The following is a 20,686-nucleotide window of genomic DNA, read 5'->3' on the forward strand; positions in this document are numbered from 1 at the left end:
TAGTAGCTGATGACTGCATAGCCTTATTCCCGTGAATTTGCCTAATCCCCTTTTGAAGTTTCGTTAAGGAAATAGGAAGGCAACCCCCATAGCCACACAACACTTTGACTACACACAAGCAGCTCACCTGTCCTGGCTGGGAATGATGGGAGTTGTAGTCCCCAACATACAGTTGTTGCCTGTGGGCGAAGGCTTATGTGCAACAAACAAGAACTTGTGACCAATGCAGGCATTATGGGTTCAGTACCAGCCCAGCTTCCCTACACTCAGGGGCGTAGCAAGGGGGACGGGGGGCCCCGGGCAGCACCCTGCTGGGGGAGTGACACTTCGTGCGGTCACCCCCCCTCGCTGGCTGCACTTCAGCTCCACCCCAGCAGCGCTGAAAATAGTCCCCCCCCCTTCCAGTGGCTTTTTTCACCGCGGCATGGAGGCAAGGGGCAGGCCAACGAGGAGGGGTGCCACCCCCTCCTCGCTGGCCCGCCCCTTCCTCTATGCCGAGCTCCGCCGCTGGCTGGCTTGCGGAGCTGGGGCATGGAGAAGGGCGGGCAAGCGAGGTGGGGTGACCCCCCTTCTTGCTAGCCTGCCGTCCCTCTCCCTGCCCCGACTTGCGCTCCACCAAGGGAGCCAGGGCGGCGGCTTAGGATGTCTCTGCAGGCTGCAGAGACTCCCGAATCCTCCGCCCGGCACCCCTTCGTGCGGCGGGTGCTCATGCCTGTGCAAGCAGCCGCGGCACGAAGGGGTGCCGTCACCGCCCAGCACCCCTGGGGGTGGGGCATCGTGTGCGTGCATCATGACGTCATGACGCATGCACCGCGATGCCCTGCCCTGCCCCCAGGGGTGCCTCTTGGCTTCCTGACCCGGGCAGCCAAGGGGCTAGAAACGCCCCTGCCTACACTGCATTTACTACTTCGCTTAAAGACCAGCCTGGTGAAGAGCTCTGGTTTACTCAAAAGCTTGCTAAGCAATTCTTGGGCTTGTTGACATCTTGGGTGGCCGTAATAATTTCAAAATGAACGTAGCAATTTAACCCTTAGCCCTCCCAGATGCCAGTTTAACCTGCTGCTTCCTCTGCTCGGCATCTTCAATAGGTTCCTCTCTGAGAAAATTTTATTTATTCAGCATCCTGAGGTTTGACAAACAGCATCCCGGGGGATGACCTCACTGTCGCTGCTGGGAAATGAGAGTCAATGCTTTGTCCCTGCCTGGCCCTGCTCCACTGCACCAGTGGGCTAAGAGTGACGCTGAATCACTGGCACGACTAACACATCGCCACCCATGCCAAGACCCTGGGAAGAATAATGGAATCATAGAATTGTAGAGCTGGGAGTGATCCTGAGGGTCATCTAGTCCAACCCCCTGCAATGCAGGAATCTCAGCTAAAGCATCCATGACAGACCAGCCATTCAACCTCTGCTTAAACACCTCCAAGGAAGGAGAGTCCACCACTTCCTGAAGTGAAACAATGTAATAGATATAATATCCCTTGATTTTCCTGAAGAAATCTGCATGCACACGAAAGGTCATACCAATAACAAACTTACAGGTGAAACTCGAAAAATTAGAATATCGTTGAAAAGTCCATTTATGTAAGCAATTGTTTTCATTAGCTACTGGAGTTTAATATATGAGATAGGCTCATGACATGCAAAGCAAGATATGTTTGTTATAATTGTGATGATTATGGTGTACAGCTGATGAAAACCCCAGAGTTGAAATTGTTAATTTGGGGTTCTCATCAGCTGTACGCCATAATCATCACAATTATAAAAAATAAAGGCTTGACATATCTCGCTTTGCATGTCATGAGTCTATCTCATATATTAGTTTCACCTTTTAAATTGAATTACTGAAAGAAATGAACCTCTCCACGATATTCTAATTTTTCGAGTTTCACCTGTAGTTGGTCTCTAATGTGCTACTGGAAGGAATTTTTTAATTGTGTTTTGTTTCAGTGTATCTGAAGAAGTGTGCATGCACACGAAAGCTTATACCTAGAACAAACTTAGTTGGTCTCTAATGTGCTACCTTGATGGCAGAAAGTGAGGAGGAATTAAAGAACCTTTTAATGAGGGTGAAAGAGGACAGCGCAAAATATGGTGTGAAGCTCAACATCAAAACTGAAGTTTTCAAGTTGTCTTCAAGGACAGCCCCACATAGAGCAGATTGCAATATTTGATCCTGGAGGCTACCATAGCATGGAGTACAGTAGCCGAGTCTTCCATGTCTTAGAATCCTAGAACCACAGAATCTGGGAATTGTAGTGTTGGAAGGGACCCCCCCAGGGTCATCTAGTCCAACCCCCTGCAATGCAGGAATCTTTTTTTCCAACGTGGGACTCAAACCCACAACCCTGAGATTAAGAGTCTCCTGTTCCACCTACCCTATGAGGCTGTAAGGATGAACTAATTCAGTGATAAAGGTTAAAAAAAAAAGGTGAAGGACCCTGGATGGTTAAGGGGTTGTGGCGCTCATCTCGCTTTTCAGATCAAGGGAGCCGGCGTTTATCCACAGACAGTTTTCCGGGTCATGTGGCCAGCATGACTAAATCGCTTTTGGTGCAATGGGACACCGTGATGGAAACCAGAGCGCATGGAAATGCTGTTTACCTTGCCGCTGCAGCGGTACCTATTAATCTACTTGCACTGGTCTGCTTTCAAACTGCTAGGTGGGCAGGAGCTGGGACAGAGCAACGGGAGCTCACCCCATTGTGGGGATTCGAACCACCGACCTTCTGATCAGCAATCCCAAGACACAATAACCACTCCAAAGCACACAACTCTGTCATCCATTTCTCAGCAAGACAGAGAATACACCAGGTAGCTATGTCTTGCTGACGAGGTATTTGTTCCAGTAGGGCAGCCTTTACTGCCTATGCAGCACTTCAATTAAGTATTTAGTTTAGTTTAATTAAGTATTTAAAGGACTGTTATTCTCCCAGAGGCTAAAAGGGAAATCCCATCTCAGACAGGCCCGGATCTCTTCCTTTTCTCTCCTCCTCCTCCTTGATACTTTCTAATGAAAAAGCCAATGCAATTCTGGGCTGCATCGATAAGAGTATAGCGTGGTGGAGTCTCCTTCTTTGGAGGTCTTTAAGCGGAGGCTTGACAGGCATCTGTCAGGAATGCTTTGATGGTGTTTCCTGCTTGGCAGGGGGTTGGACTGGATGGCCCTTGCGGTCTCTTCCAACTCTAGGATTCTATGATTCTATGAATTCTCTGCCCCTGCCCATCCTAAACAGAAGAAGTGGCCTCAGTATTATCTACACTGATTGGCAGCTACTATCCAGGTTTCAGATTCATGTTTTACTCAGCCCTATCTGGGTTTGAACTAGCGGTGGGTGGTCTTCTGCAGATGTTCTGGCACTAAGCTATAGCCCCATATCAAACAGTTCCATGTGTCAGACTTAGCTCTCTTTTTCTGATGGCCTATTGAGTTGTTCATAGAATCACAGAACTGTAGAGTTGAAAGGGATCACCAAGAGTCATCTAGTCCAACCCCCTGCAAAGCAGGAATCACAGCTCAAGAATCCCTGACAGATGGCCACCCAACCTGTCCAGTGAAGGAGAGTCCACCACCTTCTGAGGTTGGCTGTTCCACAGTCAAACAGCTCTTCCCTTCAGAACGTTCTTCCTAATGTTTAGCCAAAATCTCCCTTCTTTTAACTTGAATCCATTGGTTCCTCTGGAGCATCAGGGAACAAGCTTGCTCTGTCTTCCATGTGACAGCTCTTCAGATATGTGAACCACAGAATCATAATCATAGACTTGTAGAGTTGGAAGGGACCATCTAGGAATATGCAGCCGTCCCATACGGGGATTGAACCTGCAACCTTGGCGTCTTCAGCACCATGCTCTAAAACAGCTATCATATCACATTGCATCATGCCTTTCCTATGGGTACATGCAATTTGAGGGACACTCATCCTGAAGTTTTTAATCTGTGATATTCTAATGTATTTTAATATCTGTTGGAAGCCGCCCAGAGTGGCTGGGGGGACCCAGCCAGATGGGCGGGGAACAAAAAGTAAATTGTTGTTGTTGTTATTGTTGTTGTTGTTGTTGCCAAGGTAAAGGTAAAGGCGACTATCTCACTTTCAGGCTGAGGGAGCCGGTGTTTGTCCACAGACAGGTTTCTGGGTCATGTGGCCAGCATGACTAAACTGCTTCTGGTACACCGTGATGGAAGCCAGAGAGCATGGAAATGCTGTTTACCTTCCTGCCACAGCAGTACCTATTTACCTACTTGCACTGGTGTGCTTTCAAACTGCTAAGTGGGCAGGAGCAGGGACAGAGCAACGGGAGCTCACCCCGTCGTGGGGATTCGAACCGCCGACCTTCTGATTGGCAAGCCCAAGAGGCTCAGTGGTTTAAACCACATGCCACCCGCATCCCTCGTTGCCACCACAACTGCTGGCTTCACAGGAGAAGAAGAAGAAGAAGAAGAAGAAGAAGAAGAAGAAGAAGAAGAAGAAGAAGAAGAAGAAGAAGAAGAAGAAGAAGAGTTTGGATTTGATTTCCCGCTTTATCACTACCCAAAGGAGTCTCAAAGCGGCTCACATTCTCCTTTCCCTTCCTCCCCTACACCAAACACTCTGTGAGGTGAGTGGGGCTGAGAGACTTCAAAGAAGTGTGACTACTAGTCCAAGGTCACCCAGCAGCTGCATGTGGAAGAGCGGAGGTGCGAACCAGGTTCACCAGATTATGAGTCCACTACTCTTAACCACTACACCACACTGGCTGACCACAACGGCGTTTATGCTCTAGCCATCATAATTCTGGTGCATTTGCGGGAGGTGCTTGGATGCCTCTGGCAAAGCAAGCTGTTTCCTCCTGCAGCACATGCCACAGGCTGAGCTGATACATGAGTGGGTTGGTTGTTGTTTTTTTGCAGGAGACACCACCGCGAGAAAACATTCCCCTGAACCATGCAGTGCAAGTCGTGGCCCAGAGGGTAGGCAGTGGATATGCTGAACATTAGCTTGGCATCTCGCTGTCATGGATGGAAATGTACTTCACAGCATCATTTGCCTATAAGGACGGCTGATGTCAAACAAATGAGGACAGTCCGCTGGGGAGAGTCTCCTTCGCCCGTTCCCATTCAATTCAATGGGGCTTGTGCAAGAGAACTCCCCCCCCCCCCAGCGAGTCCATCCTGATTTCCATGCAAAGAACGCTGCCCACCCCCTGACATTCATAAATATTTCATGCCTGGTCGTGGGAAAAGACAGCATTTTGGGGATAATGTGCTGCGAAATGTAATGTTCTCTCCCGACCCCTAGTTACCAAGAGATGGAGCGCTGCTGCGGTCACAGCCCGTATTTTAAATACATCTCATCAGCCAACCTGATGCAGGCAGAGCGAACAACGCAGCAAGCGGCGGAGGGACAGCGGACGGCTTGTTCTCTTGCTCTCCGCTTTGGGGGGTAAAAATAAGAATAATTGGAAGAAGCATGCAGGGATTCAGCCGGACCAAGGCAGGATAGCTGGGAGAACCGGGCTGGCTTATTTGCAGCACTTAGGACTTGGAAAGGAGAAACAAAGGAAAGTGGCGTAGCGAGGGTGGGGCGATGGGGGTGCTTCGCCCCGGGTTCCAGCCTGGGGGGTGTGCAGGATCAGGCCAATGTCCCATCTAATCCCCACAAGCAGGATCCGAGCACAAGAGCCCTCTCTCTTCTTGCAGCTTCCAGCAACAGCTGTTCAGAAGCATTACTGCCTTCCACCGTGAAGGCATGAATTTGCCTAATCCTAGATTGCTGACCACCACTGCCTCCTGTGGCAGGGAGTTCCACAGAATCCTAGAGTTGGAAGAGACCCCAAGGGCCATCCAGTCCAACCCCCTGCCAAGCAGGAAACACCATCAAAGCATTCCTGACAGATGGCTGTCAAGCCTCCTCTTAAAGACCTCCAAAGAAGGAGACTCCACCACACTCCTTGGCAGCAAATCCCACTGCCGAACAACTCTTACTGTCAGGAAGTTCTTCCTAATGTTTAGGTGGAATCTTCTTTCTTGTAGTTTGAATCCACTGCCCCGTGTCCGCTTCTCTGGAGCAGCAGAAAACAACCTTTCACCCTCCTCTATATGACATCCTTTTATATATTTGAACATGGCTATCATATCACCCCTTAACCTTCTCTTCTCCAGGCTAAACACGACGCATGTACGCTACGGAGCGATGCCCCGCCCCCGGGGGTGCCACTGCGCTTGCCGCTCCTGGCAGCCAAGCGGCTGGGTTCGCCACTGATAGAGGCGCAAGAACTGGGCTGAAACTGGCGGACACCTTCCCAGCTCCCACAACCCCAGGAGGGCAGCAAACCAGGAAGGAGGTGGTAGGGTATCCATGCAGTAAATGGGCATGTTGGGAAGTATGAAAACTCCTGGAAGCTCAGCCTAGAGGAGGGTGCTCTAAGGTTGTCCTCCTAAACACACTTTCTTTTTTTTAATATGCATAATAATTTTTACTGGTTTTTACATTTTTCCCCAAAATGACAACATTGTTGTATAACAAAATAAACAACATTTTGTATCTGAAGAAGTGTGCATGCACACGAAAGCTCATACCAAGAACAAACTTAGTTGGTCTCTAAGGTGCTACTGGAAGGAATTTTTTATTTTATTTTGTTTTAACATTTGGCTAATAAGCCTGAGACTTACACACACACACACACACACACACACACACACACGGCTAATGGTTTTCAAACTTATTATCTGATCCTGCATTTGATTATATTTTATTATTATTACATCCAATCCTTAATATGTTTTTAAAATCACTCTTAATAATAAATGATACTTTTATCTTTACAAAACTTCTTGTAACCCTGCTAACGATGTCAAGTTGTTGGCAGTTGTTTTTCAAATGCAACATAAATTTATTCCAATCTTTCAAAAAAAAAAAAAAGTCTGGTCCTGCTGGTTCCGGATTTCCCTAGTCAATTTTGCCAATTCGGCATAATCCAATAATTTCATCTGCCACCCTTCCTTTTTTTTGGTAGTTCTTCTTGCTTCCACTCTTTCTAGAGAGTAAGTTCCATGAACAGCAGCCTGAAACCTTTGTGGAGTTTTACTTGGGAGAAGGGACAGGCAAATCTGTCCATTTCTCTGTTTCTCATTCCCCACCCTCAGCCTTAAATTTAATGCTTCACACTCTGACATTAGCTTCTGATTTTTTATTTCTAAAGTCCTCGCGGAAATCCATCAGAGTTTCTGACGCTACACACTTTGGTGTGCAATCTCGCCTAATTGATATGCTTTTGCAAAGCACTTTCCTGCTAACAGAATGCACATTTTCACTAATAGATGCATTTCGAGCAGAAGACACTGACGGTTTTATTTGCTCTTAGAGGCTTTTACATGTTTCTCCGCTGCTGTTTTATCGGTGTCTGGGTGCCTTTTTGTTTCAGCGGCAATGTTTGCTTTTTGCATTGTTTTTGTATCATGGAGGTTTTATTTTTTAAAAAAATAAAAATAAACAGTTGATGAACGCTTTTAACTAAATAACAAAAATAAATTCACATGTACACTCCAGCCTAGTAAATGAGCTTTTTTCGTACACACATTACTTGGCTGCGAAATTTGAGGAAGTGCAAATTTCAAAAGGTGACTGTGTTCCGGTTTGAATCTTGTTCTGGAAAGTGCAGGTTATAAGATCGGAAGGAAAACACGCAGGATCAGGCCAATGTCCCGTCTAATCTAACGCCCCCAAGGAAAGCCCACAAGCAACAGCTGTTCAGAAGCATTACTGCCTTCAACCGTGAAGGCATGAATTTGCCTAATCCTGTGGCAGGGAGTTCCATAGCTCAGCTATGTGCTGGGTGAAGAAGTCCCCCCCCCTTGTGTTTTACCTGTCCTGAACCTTCCAACATTCATTTACGTTGATATTCTTGCTAGTTCAAGTTGATTGAATATATGGAACTCACAGAACTGACCGCGAAACTCCGAGACCAGAGGGAGGAGAAGGTGCAAGAAGATTGGAAGAAATTCAAAGAATATTTGAAACAACGTGAAAAGTTGGATATTTGAATTTGAAATCAGTGGATATTATAGGCGATAGCATTAAAATGTTAGTTTAAAATAGGATATAAGAAGTTAAATTGTGATTTTTTGTATTTTCTGAATTTTTGTTAAGGATAAGGTGATAGACATAAGATGATAGTTAAGGATTAATATTAGTTGTAAAAATAGAGTTAAAGTAGTTATAAAGTTACTACAGTATACCTGAAATGAACGCAGAAGAGAGGACGTGAGGAAGTCCCCCCTAAGTAAGATTTTAAATAAGATTAAGATAGTTATATTGGTGTTTTGTTGTTTTAGATGTGTTTTATGTTTTGTATAACTCTTTTTTGTTTTGTATTTGTAGTTTGTATTTGTATGTATTTTTTCTGGTTTTTTGTATTTTTTCTAAATACCAATAAATTTCATATAAAAAAAAAAAGATATTCTCGCTAGTTCACAGGAGCTACGCCCACAGAGCTGTATTGCTGATAGGCAGATACTCAGACCGGAGAAATGCAATTGCAAGAGAGGGCTCTGTGTGATGTCATTTCCCCTCTCCTGGAGAGGAAGGAGCATATGGTACTTCCTCTTCCTCTTCCTCTCTCTCTCTCCCTTTGACCAACCCTGAGGGCAGCTGTGCCCTGTTCTTGCTATAGTTGCTGAAGCTGGTCATACTGTAAATATAAATATTTTGCCTGCATGGATTTTACTGCTGCCATTGCGGTGAAACCAATGCAAGAATGTAAGCGATTAAATTATATTTTTAAACTAGCTTCCCAAGTTGTTGCCTGGTTCTTTGTTAAGTGGGGGCAAGAAGGGGAAAGCCAGCTTACTTTGTAGCCGCACTTTCTGAAAACAAGGTTTCGCAGCCTAATTGCTTCGCTTTTAATTTTGCTGCCCAGGATGGGAGTTTGAAACTCTGTTTCAGCCCACACACGTGGGCGCCTAGAGAGATAAATTGCAATTAATATACCTTCTCCTATTCAGTAAAACCCATCCCACAATGAGAGAGGGATGAATACTTTGCTGTATCAACTTTCTCCATGCTGTGCTTCACGTTATAAACTTCTACCATGAGGCTAATCCAGTTCCATCAGTGCAATCCTGAGCATGTTTATTTTCTGGAAATAATTCCTACTGTGTTCAGTTTGGCTTACTCTCCAGGAAGTGAGACCTGTGGGTATAGGGCAGTCTATAAATTCTATTATTATTATTATTATTATTATTATTATTATTATTAATTGCAACCTGTGCCACTTTTTATTCTAGGTAGCTCTTTGGTAATCAGGAATAAGCTGAGATTGGAGGTTAATTGTGTGTCACCCCCCCAAAAAAAATATGGGGTGGGATGAGCACGAAATGATTAAAAAGCTGCTCAACACAACATTTCTTATTTCAAGTGGGGACGCAGCCTGGGGGCAACATTTCAGCCAGGGGTAGGGACGTGGGTGGCGCTGTGGGTTAAACCACAGAGCCTAGGGCTTGCCGTTCAGAAGGTCGGCGGTTCGAATCCCCATGACAGGGTGAGCTCCTGTTGCTCGGTCCCTGCTCCTGCCAACATAGCAGTTCGAAAGCACATCATAGTGCAAGTAGATAAATAGGTACCGCTCCAGCAGGAAGGTAAACGGCATTTCCGTGTGCTGCTCTGGTTTCGCCAGAAGTGGCTTAGTCATGCTGGCCACATGACCTGGAAGCTGTACGCCGGCTCCCTTGGCCAGTAAAGCGAGATGAGCGCCGCATCCCCAGAGTCGTCCATGACTGGACCTAATGCTCAGGGGTCCCTTTACTTTTACCTTTAGGCAACCTAAGGCCCATGGGCCGGGTGCAATCCAATCGCCTTCTAAATCCGGCCTGCAACGGTCCAGGAATCAGCATGTTTTTACATGAGCAGAATGTGTCCTTTTATTTAAAATGCATCTCTGGGTTATTTGTGGGGCATAGGAATTTGTTCTCCCCCCCCCAAAAAAATAGTCCAGCCCCCCACATGATCTGAGGGATGGTGGACCGGTCCATGGCTGAAAAAGGTTGCTGACCCCTGGAAACTTTAAGCCTTGCTTATGTTCTTAGTTCTAGAAGAAGAAGAAGAAGAAGAAGAAGAAGAAGAAGAAGAAGAAGAAGAAGAGGAGGAGGAGGAGGAGGAGCAGGAGGAGTTTGGATTTGATATCCCGCTTTTCACTACCTGAAGGAGTCTCAAAGCGGCTCACATTCTCCTTTCCCTTCCTCTCCCACAACAAACACTCTGTGAGATGAGTGAGGCTGAGAGACTTCAGAGAAGTGTGACTAGCCCAAGGTCACCCAGCAGCTGCATGCAGAGGAGCGGAGACGCGAACCCGGTTCCCCAGATTATGAGTCTACCGCTCTTAACCACTACACCACGCTGGCTTTTGTTTACTTATTGTTGCATTTATATCTCACCTTTTCTCCAACGAGCTCAAGGTGGGGTATTACCCCCCCCCCGCCTTGTAGCTTCATGAATGGTAAATTACATTTCTCAGGATTCCGTAGGGTGGTTGTTATGAAATGGATGGTGGTTGACCCACGGCCAACATCATGGAAACAAGCATATTAAAATACCATCAAAAGTAACCCACAGAAAGAGCTGACATTCGAAGCAACAGCTCAGAAATAAAAGCTCTGGTTCCTTTGTCATCACTAGACACCTAAAGTGTCGACGGAACGGGAAGGGTGGATTTTTCAAAGGAAGGGGTGAGGGCCATAATCGGGGGGGGGGGGGAGAGAAAGGCATGGGTAAAATCTCCACAGGGTGCTCTTTACAAGGATGGTTTTACAAGAACATAAGGAGTATTGATGTATGGAAGTGAGAGCTGGACTATAAAGAAGGCTGATCGCTGAAGAATTGATGCATTTGAACTATGGTGCTGGAGGAGACTCTTGAGAGTCCCATGGACTGCAAGAAGACCAAACCTATCCATTCTTAAAGAAATCAGCCCTGAGTGCTCACTAGAAGGACAGATCCTGAAGCTGAGGCTCCAGTACTTTGGTCACCTCGTGAGAAGAGAAGACTCCCTGGAAAAGACCCTGATGTTGGGAAAGATGGAGGGCACAAGGAGAAGGGGACGACAGAGGACGAGATGGCTGGACAGTGTTCTCGAAGTGACCAACATGAGTCTGACCAAACTGCGGGAGGGAGTGGAAGACAGGAGTGCCTGGAGTGCTCTGGTCCATGGGGTCATGAAGAGTCGGATACGACTGAACGACTGAACAACAACAACAACAACAAAGAAAGGAGAATCCTGGAGTTTGATCTAGCTCAGCATCTTGTTCTCGCCATGTTCAAAAAGATGTGCAAACGGGAAGCCCACAAGCAGGGGCGGAGCAAGGGGCGGGGGGCGGGCCGAGCTGGGTACCGCCCTGGGGGGGTGACACTCTGGGGGCGGGCCCCGCCCCCGCGATCGACGCCAGCAGGGTGGCAACTTTTAAAAGGCTGCAACGCACGAACAGCAGCACAGCGTCTGTGCTGCTCTTCGCGCTCTGCAGCCTTAAAAGTTGCCACACCGCACGGAAGGGTTACCGGCCGATCGCACCCGCCATCTTGGGTGGACTGCGCATGTCCACACATGTGCAGTCCGCCCAGGAGGCTGCACATGCGTTGTGACATCAGGGCGCGCGCGCTAGGGAGTGGCGCCCCGCTCCCAGGGGGGTGCCTTCACATTTCCCACCCCGGGTGGCAAAGCGGCTCGCTACGCCGCTGCCCACAAGTAGGTTCTGAGTGCGTATAAAACATAAGGAGAGCCTCCTGGATCAGGCCAGTGGCCCCTCTAGTTCAGTATCCTGATCTCGCAGCAGCCACCAACCAGATTGCCCGTGGGCAGGGCCGGCCCAAGACACTTTGGCACCTGAGGCGAATGGCAAAATGGTGTTCCCCCCTCTCCCCACCAGGGAAGAATGGATGGATGAAGATCTACATCAGGAACAAGGGATGGGGAAGAAAGATCTACATCTGGTTCTGCAGCCCCCCGTGGATCCTGCCGCCCGAGGCAGTTGCCGGACCTGCTTGTGGGAATCCGAGCACAATTGCAACACTCTCCTCTCCTGTGGCTTCCAGTCACCGGCATTCAGAAGCATTGCTTCTGCCTAACTCTGCGCTCTGCGTGAGTTAGACCACTTGCTCCCCGAGCTCAGTATTGCATACCCTCCAACATTTCTCCGATGAAAATAGAGACGTTCTAAATTAATAATAATAATAATAATAATAATAATAATAATAATTTTACCCCTCCCATCTGACTCAGCTGCCCCACCCACTCCAAATTGCTACCTATATATATATAAAACATAATAAAACAATAAACAATAAAAAAGAACTTCCCTGGGCAGGGCTGCCTTCAGACGTCTTCTAAAGGTTGTATGTTTACTTATCTCGTGGGTCATATAATTCCGTACCCTCCAACATTTCTCTGATGAAAATAGTGACATCCTAAGGAAAAGCGGGACATTCTGGGATCAAAGCAGAAACTGCGACAGCTTCTGTAAATCCGGGACGGTCCCTGCGAAATACGGAAACTTGGAGGGTCTGGTATTGCCTGCACTGCCTGGGAATGGATTTCCAGGTTTCCAAACAGGGAGTCTCTCTCTCATCCCTGGAGATGCCCCTGGGGACCGAATGAAATGACTCCTGTTAATGACTTGCATGGCCTGAGTACAGTCAGGTTTTGCCACCAGGGAGCTTTTACGAGGGAGGGAGGTGGCTAAATTGCCTGGCCTTTGTGTATTACTTGCAGAAGATGCTGAGTGGGCAGATCAGGTTCACCAAAGCGAGCCAGGGGATGGAGCAAGCCTCCTGAGGAGGGAGTCTGCAGCATTTGGGACTTTTTAGTTCAGAGAGAATTTTTAGTTCCTAGTAGTGATGTATGGAAGCGAGAGCTGGACCATAAAGAAGTCTGATCGCCGAAGAATTGATGCTTTTGAATTCTGGTGCTGGAGGAGACTCTTGAGAGTCCCGTGGACTGCAAGAAGATCAAACCTATCCATCCTTAAAGAAATCAGCCCTGAGTGCTAACTAGAAGGACAGATCCTGAAGCTGAGGCTCCAGTACTTTGGCCACCTCATGAGAAGACTCCCTGGAAAAGACCCTGATGTTGGGAAAGATTGAGGGCACAAGGAGAAGGGGACGACAGAGGATGAGATGATTGGACAGTGTTCTCAAAGCTACCAACATGAGTCTGAGCAAACTGCGGGAGGCAGTGGGAAGACAGGAGTGCTTGGCGTGCTCTGGTCCATGGGGTCACGAAGAGCGGGACATGACTAAACGACTAAACAACAACAAGAAGAAGCCATGATGGACAGAGGTCAAGTGAAGAGGTGGCCAGCTGCACTTCTTCAAGCAGTTTGTCCACATCCTCAGACCACAATAAGGGAAACTGATCCAATGCAAATGTCTTGCAGGGGGTTGGACTAGATGACCCTCGGGTCCCAGTCCAGCTCTACAGTTCAATGATCCCATGGATCAGGAAGTGCCCACACCATCTGGAGGGAGCCAAGCTGGCAAAATTTCCTGCACAGACATATCTTTGCAACCCCTTAGCAATCATTTAAGCAACTTCTGAGAAGAGGGCTTGTGGGGGCATTCTGAAGGAAATCAGCCCCGAGTGCTCACTGGAAGGACAGATCCTGAAGCTGAGGCTCCAATACTTTGGCCACCTCACGAGAAGAGAAGACTCCCTGGGAAAGACCCTGATGTTGGGGAAGATGGAGGGCACAAGGAGAAGGGGACGACAGAGGATGAGATGGTTGGACAGTGTTCTCAAAGCGAGTAGCATGAGTTTGGCCAAACTGCAGGAGGCAGTGGAGGATAGGTGTGCCTGGCGTGCTCTGGTCCCTGGGGTCACGAAGAGTCGGACACGACTGAACAACTGAACAACAACAAAAAGTTCAGAGAGAAGGCGAGGTAACCTGCCGGAAGTTTTTTAAAAAGCGAAAGTTGAGAGAGAAAGGTTTTCCTCCTCTTCTTAACACGTGGGCATCTCATGAAGCTAAATGTTGGATGGCAAAATAAACTCCTTTATCCTTCACATGGTGCACAGTTTAACTATGGAACTCCTTCCCGCAGGAGGCAGTGATGGCCACCAACTAGATGGCTTTAAAAAATTGGATAAATCCTTGAAGGACAGGGCTATGGGTGGCTCCTACTAGCCATAGTTGGAGGAAGAAATGCTTCTGGAAACCAGTTGCTGGGAACCCCAGGAGTGGTGAATGCTCTTGTGCTTGGGTCCTGCCTGTGGGCTTCCCTTGGGGGCACCGGGTTGGCCTTCCCTGAGGTTGCTTCCAGACAACCACTTGATTCACAATTTGTTCTGATTTGTTTGTGCAAGGTTGGCAGGGAGGTTATGCAATGCAGTAGCAAACAGTTGCTATTCCACATTTTCCAATTACATTTTCCTATTACTTTCCTTACCAAAAAACTAATAATAATAATAATAATAATAATAATAATAATAATAATATGATCATTTGAGTCCAGCAAAATGGATTCTACCTCAACAAGGTGTTGGACTAGATGACCCCTTAGGGTCCCTTCCAACTTAACAATTCTACAGGAAAGGTGGGGGGGGGGAAGAGGGCAAAGGCCATTCTTCAGTGGTAGCACCTCTGTGTTGCAAGGAGAGGGTTCGTTCAATCCCCAATGGCAATCAGTGTAGACCAGGGGTGGCCAACTCCCAAGAGACTGCGATCTACTCACAGAGTTAAAAACAGGCAGTGATCTACCCCCTTTTTGGGGGGTTCAGGTCAAATTTGTTGAGCTTTTGTTTTAGGGAGGAGGAGGGCCCGTTTTGATGGGCTGAGGGGTGAAATGTTGAGCCTTTTTTAGGGGAGCCATAGTTGTTGAGCTTCTTTGGGGGGGATCCAGTGATCTACTACAGACGTCGATCTACCAGTAGATCACGATCTACCTGTTGAACGTGCCTGGTGTAGACAGTATTGGCTCTTGGCTGGCTAAGTGCTGAAGCTTTTATTCCAAAAAGCACTGTGCAACCTTAATATGGACCAAGCTGCAGGTTACACGATCCTGTGGTTCAGAACAGAGCTCTAAGTTTGACAACTGCAGGGCTAGAATCATAGAATCATAGAATCATAGAATCCTAGAGTTGGAAGAGACCCCAAGGGCCACCCAGTCCAACCCCCTGCCAAGCAGGAAACACCATCAAAGCATTCCTGACAGATGGCTGCCAAGCCTCCGCTTAAAGACCTCCAAAGAAGGAGACTCCACCACACTCCTTGGCAGCAAATTCCACTGTCCAACAGCTCTTACTGTCAGGAAGTTCTTCCTAATGTTTAGGTGGAATCTTCTTTCTTGTAGTTTGAATCCATTGCCCCGTGTCCGCTTCTCTGGAGCAGCAGAAAACAACCTTTCTCCTTCCTCTATATGACATCCTTTTATATATTTGAACATGGCTATCATATCACCCCTTAACCTTCTCTTCTCCAGGCTAAACATACCCAGCTCCCTAAGCCGTTCCTCATAAGGCATCGTTTCCAGGCCTTTGACCATTTTGGTTGCCCTCCTCTGGACACATTCCAGCTTGTCAGTATCCTTCTTGAACTGTGGTGCCCAGAACTGGACACAGTATTCCAGGTGAGGTCTGACCAGAGCGGAATACAGTGGTACTATTACTTCCCTCGATCTAGACGCTATACTCCTATTGATGCAGCCCAGAATTGCATTGGCTTTTTTAGCCGCTGCATCACACTGTTGACTCATGTCAAGTTTATGGTCTACCAAGACTCCTAGATCCTTTTCACATGTGGAAAGGGGGCTAAATGACCCCCTGTCTCCCTTCTATGATAAGCTGGTAGGCACAAACTAAGTCTGTGGACAGAGCCATGCATTTAAAGCACAAAACTGCCCCCCCAACAGCGAATCCTGGGAACTGTAGTTTCTTGAAGGCTCTGGGAACTTTAGCTCTTTGCGGCAGAAACTACGGTTCTCGGGATGCTTTAGAGAAGCCATGTGCAGAGGCGGGTTTAAGGGGTTGCAACAGGTTCAGTCACTCTGGGCATGGAGTCTTCTGGGGGGGTGTGCACCAACTATTACGTAGAATGGAGTGAGAGAGGTGGGGGAGCCAAATGTTGATGTTGTCCTGGGCACCCCTGAAATCTGAGACCCCAAGGTCTGCCACTGCCATGCGCTCTGCCCTCTGTCCCAGCACCTGACACACCCCCTCGGCCCTCATCTTGAAGAGTTGGGTGGGCCCAGCCATTTGCACATTTCGGGTCCTGAGAGAGAGGGCTGGGCAGGCAAGCGGGGAATCCTGCAAGCAGACAGAGGGAAACGAGGGGAGTTCTGTCGCTCTGTGGTAGAGCATCTGCGTTGCACACAGAGGGTCGTGGGTTCAATCCCCCAGGACATCTCTGGGTATGGCTGAGGAAGACTCCTCCTGCCTGAAATCCTGGAGTGCTGCTGCCAGTCACTGTAGAACAGGGGTCAGCAACCTTTTTCAGCCGGGGGCCGTTCCACCATCCCTCAGACCTTGTGGGGGGCCAGACTATCTATCTATCATAGAATCATAGAATCCTAGAGTTGGAAGAGACCACAAGGGCCATCCAGTCCAACCCCCTGCCAAGCAGGAAACACCATCAAAGCATTCCTGACAGATGGCTGTCAAGACTCCGCTTAAAGACCTCCAAAGAAGGAGACTCCACCACAGCAAATTCCACTGTCGAACAGCTCTTACTGTCAGGAAGTTCTTCCTAATGTTTAGGTGGAATCTTCTTCCTTGTAGTTTGAATCCATTGCCCCGTGTCCGCTTCTCTGGAGCAGCAGAAAACAACCTTTCACCCTCCTCTATATGACATCCTTTTATATATTTGAACATGGCTATCAGATCACCCCTTAACCTTCTCTTCTCCAGGCTAAACATACCCAGCTCCCTAGCTAGCTAGCTAGCTAGATAGCTAGATAGCTAGCTATCTAGCTATTTAATTAAAAAAAATTCTTGATTTACAGAAGTGTGTGCAATGTCTCTCTCGTATTTTTTCCATGTAACATTTTTACAAATCAGTTTGGGTTGTTGAGACATTAGGGAGAGAAGGGGGAAAGGAGGTGAGTGGGATGGGTGGGTGGGTGAGGTGGGGTGACGATGTTTCTATTTTCCTTAATTTATGTAGGGTTTGGTGTCAGCGTTGATTGTGTAGGTTCTCTGTTGTTCGCTTGTGTTTCTTTGGCGGTGAGAGAGGTCAGGAATGGCGTAGGGTGTGATTGTTCATTTGTGGTTGGCTGTGGTGATCTTTGGTTTCCTGTGTGAGTGGGGTTGGTGGGTGTTTTGGATGACTACAGTATATATATATATATATATTTGGGGGGGGGGGAATGAACGAATTCCTATGCCCACAAATAACCCAGAGATGCATTTTAAATAAAGCACACATTCTACTCATGTAAAAACACCAGGCAGGCCCCACAAAACTCGAGATGCATTTTAAATAAAAGGGCACATTCTATTCATGTAAAAACACGCTGATTCGCAGGACGGATTGAGAAGGCGATTGGGCCGCATCTGGCCCCCAGGCCTTAGGTTGCCTACCCCTGGTGTAGACGATGCTGAAGTCAATGGACCACAGGTCTGAGGCCATAAGGCAGCTCCCTATGTCCCTAAGAGCATAGGAGCAGCAACCAGAATGATCCGGGGATCAGAGCAACTGCCAAAAGAGAAGGCACTGTTTGTAGCATTTGGAATGAATATGAGTGAGAGAAGATGCAACAGAGGCACAGGAAATTATGCACATTGTGGATGGAGAGAAGCTTTTCTCCCCCTCCCCACCAGAACACTAAAAGGCAGGAGGGGAGTCCAGCAAAGCCAAAGGCTGTAAGATTTAGGAAGAGAAAAATGGAAGGACTCCTTCAGCTAAGCTACTTGTAGCTAAGCTACTTGTAGTCACCAGCAACTTCACTGGGAGATAAGGCTAACAACGACTATCAGTTGTAATGCATATAACGGAGCCTCCAGGGTCAGGAATAGTCTACCTCTGAACACCTGCTGCTGGAGACCACAAGTGGGAGAGTCCCATTACACTCCATTCCTGTTTGTGGGCTTCCCAGATAACCCAAGAAGATGCTGGATCAGTCCAGCACCTTCCAACCAGGTGCCTCTATTGGGAAACCCGCCAGCAGGATCCGAGCGGAAGAGAGCAATTCTCCCCTCCTGCGGTTTCCAGCAACTGGGATTCAGAAGCGTTGCTGCCTCCAACTGTGGTCTGAGCAAACACACCCTCTCTGACGGAAAAGTTAAGGATGTGGGCAACTCTTGCCCAGCTGTAGCCGGTTTGTGTGGTTTTAGCGATGGGAGAGAGGCGGTAGGCAGCTCAAAGACCGGTGCGCTTGGGAGCCAAGTCTCTGTGCTTCCAATGGGAATCGATTCCCAGTAAAACCCGCATCTTTAGCGAAGAAGGATTCCCGGAACTTAAAATTGCCCTTCAAATGCATATAATATGTGTGTTTGTCTTCCTTTCTTTTTTTTTTTTGTAATGATCCAAATCATTGCAAAGATTTTGCTTCCTGCTGGAATTTTTCCATGTCAACACCAGGGTTAACTAGAAGATAACGCATCTGGTGGACACAGGACCGAAACTAAGGAGAAGCCTGGGAGCAGGGAACGAGGATACAGTGAAATCCTCCTTGTGTTTCATCGCCCTCCTCTCTCTTACGGAATTAGCAATTAGCTTTCCTGCATGTCAAAGAACCGGCGCCAAATGTCAACACATCTAGTGGGAAGCAGGTGCCGCCGATTTAACTGAGATACTCGTAATAGGAAAGCTCATTAACCTCTTTCTGAAAAAAACAAACAAACCCCAGAGCAAACTGCAATCATGTGCGTGTTGCATTTCATCATGAGGGCATCTGCAACTTGGATAGTATTTTAATGCAGTTCTGAGATAGGAGACGGCGCGCTCCTTTGTCAATGTGGCAGGTACCACATTCTGTCGATAGACGACTTACCTGCCTATCTTTCTATTCTTTGCAATAACTGTCCACCCCCCCCCCCCTCACAGTGGAGCTGCATTTGCTACAGATCTCCCTGGTCTGTTGGATGCCTGCAGAGGCGCAAGTAGCGCGATGTGCATCCTATCGTAAAATTGGCTATAATCGGCTGAATTATACGGTGCAGAGGGAGCGTCAGACAAAGACTCCAAACATTCAGCCGCAGAAATGCAAACGCGGAGAGGCTGCCGAGCAGAAGGGAAAGAAGTTTGCTTCGGGGGTTCAAATTTGTCCTCAGAACACAGCTTAGAACATTTCTCTCTGTGTGTGGGTCTAAGAAGCATTATTCTTCCGTCGGTCGCTTCTGAGAATAAAGCTTTAATAGATAAAGTTCCAAAGTTTTCCAGGGGTTTTTAAAATCGTTTTTTTTCCTTTTTGTTCAGAAATGGGGTTTAAAATACCTACTGTGGGGATTCTGGAAGACTAAGCGTGGAATCCTATGTATGGGCTACTCAGAAGTAAGTCCTGCGCCCTTCACTGCAGCTTGCTCCCAGGTAAGCGTGCATAGAATTGAAGCCTAAAGGAATTTTGATTCTAAGTTGGAGAGATTTCCGTAGGAAATGTGCAGTTCTCTTCGAAGGGATAGGATTATTCCCTTTGCAAGACAATGGAACCAAAGGGTGCGGGGAGAGGAGAAAAATTGAGAGCATGGTGTGTGCTCTTTGATCCCAAGGGGCAGGTCTCCTGTTAACGAAATAGTTCTAAAACAAACCTTTCAGAGCTGGCTGCTGAGAAATAACCACAGGAAGGAAAGAAAAAACGCAAACGCTGCGACAAATAAGTCAGTTTTCTATCTTCTTCTTTTTAAAGCAATATATGCATTATTTGCAAAATGCCATATTGTTCCAACTAATACATTTCAATACATAGAGGAATTCCACCACCCCCCTCTCTCTCTCTCTCTCTCTCTCTCTCTCTCTCTCTCTCTCTCTCTCTCTCTCTCTCAAATTGGGTGAATTTTTTCTGTGTCCCTCCCCGACCTCCACCACCCAAAAGCGTTTTCCTTTAAAAGGGAACAAAAAGAGGCTAGTTTATCCAAAGACAAATCCTTCTTCAACGAACCCGCTCCGAAACAACCCCTGTTCAAAGAGAAGGCACGCTTTCGACTCTGCTGGCGGAGCAAAAACAAATGTTTAAGCGGCTGATCTCCTTGAAGGAGAGGTTAAGGAGGAGGAGGAGGAAGTTCGCCACCAGAGAAAGTCCCCCTCCCTCCCCAATTCCCCCCCCTCCAGCTCCTTCCCACCCCAAAACTGCCAGTCCCAAAGCTCTGGGTTGGTTTTGAAGAGCATGCAAAGCTAGGAACTCACAAGCCCCCCCAAGACAAAGAGAAGGAGAGGCAGGCTGGCAAATCAGATCTAGCAGCTGCCTACCTGCCTGGGTGTGATGCCTCAGTTGCACTGTTGTTCCCTCTGATGTTCGATCCTTGCACTGTGGTTCTCTGCCGGAGTGGCCCCCTCTATATGTACACGCAGGCACACACACACACACACACACACGCACAAACCTTGCTAGCCCATTAACATGTGGATCGGTGAGTCCAACCCTCTGAAGGAGCCACCTGACTGATCCACTGGCTTAGCAGCTGTGCGCCCCTCGGCACCCTCTGGAGAAGAAACCTTCCCAGAAAGTGTTTGTCACACTCCGGGAGGCTGGAACAATGGCACAGGGGCATCGCCAGACCGGCAGCCCTTAAAG

The 20,686-nt window shown here is 47.7% G+C and overlaps 1 protein-coding gene across 1 annotated transcript in view; it reads right to left on the minus strand.

Annotated features, from left to right (window-relative positions):
* The window catches only part of PNOC (prepronociceptin), a 44,627-nt gene extending 24,230 nt beyond the window's left edge, over positions 1-20,397 (minus strand). Inside the window, exon 1 of the mRNA XM_033145534.1 lies at positions 20,362-20,397. The gene's annotated coding sequence lies outside the window, so the exon portion shown is untranslated. The remainder of the gene's footprint in view (positions 1-20,361) is intronic.
* Positions 20,398-20,686: the final 289 nt, after the last annotated feature.

This window comes from Lacerta agilis, chromosome 3 (assembly GCF_009819535.1).
Source record: "Lacerta agilis isolate rLacAgi1 chromosome 3, rLacAgi1.pri, whole genome shotgun sequence".
In the NCBI taxonomy this organism is placed as follows: domain Eukaryota; kingdom Metazoa; phylum Chordata; class Lepidosauria; order Squamata; family Lacertidae; genus Lacerta; species Lacerta agilis.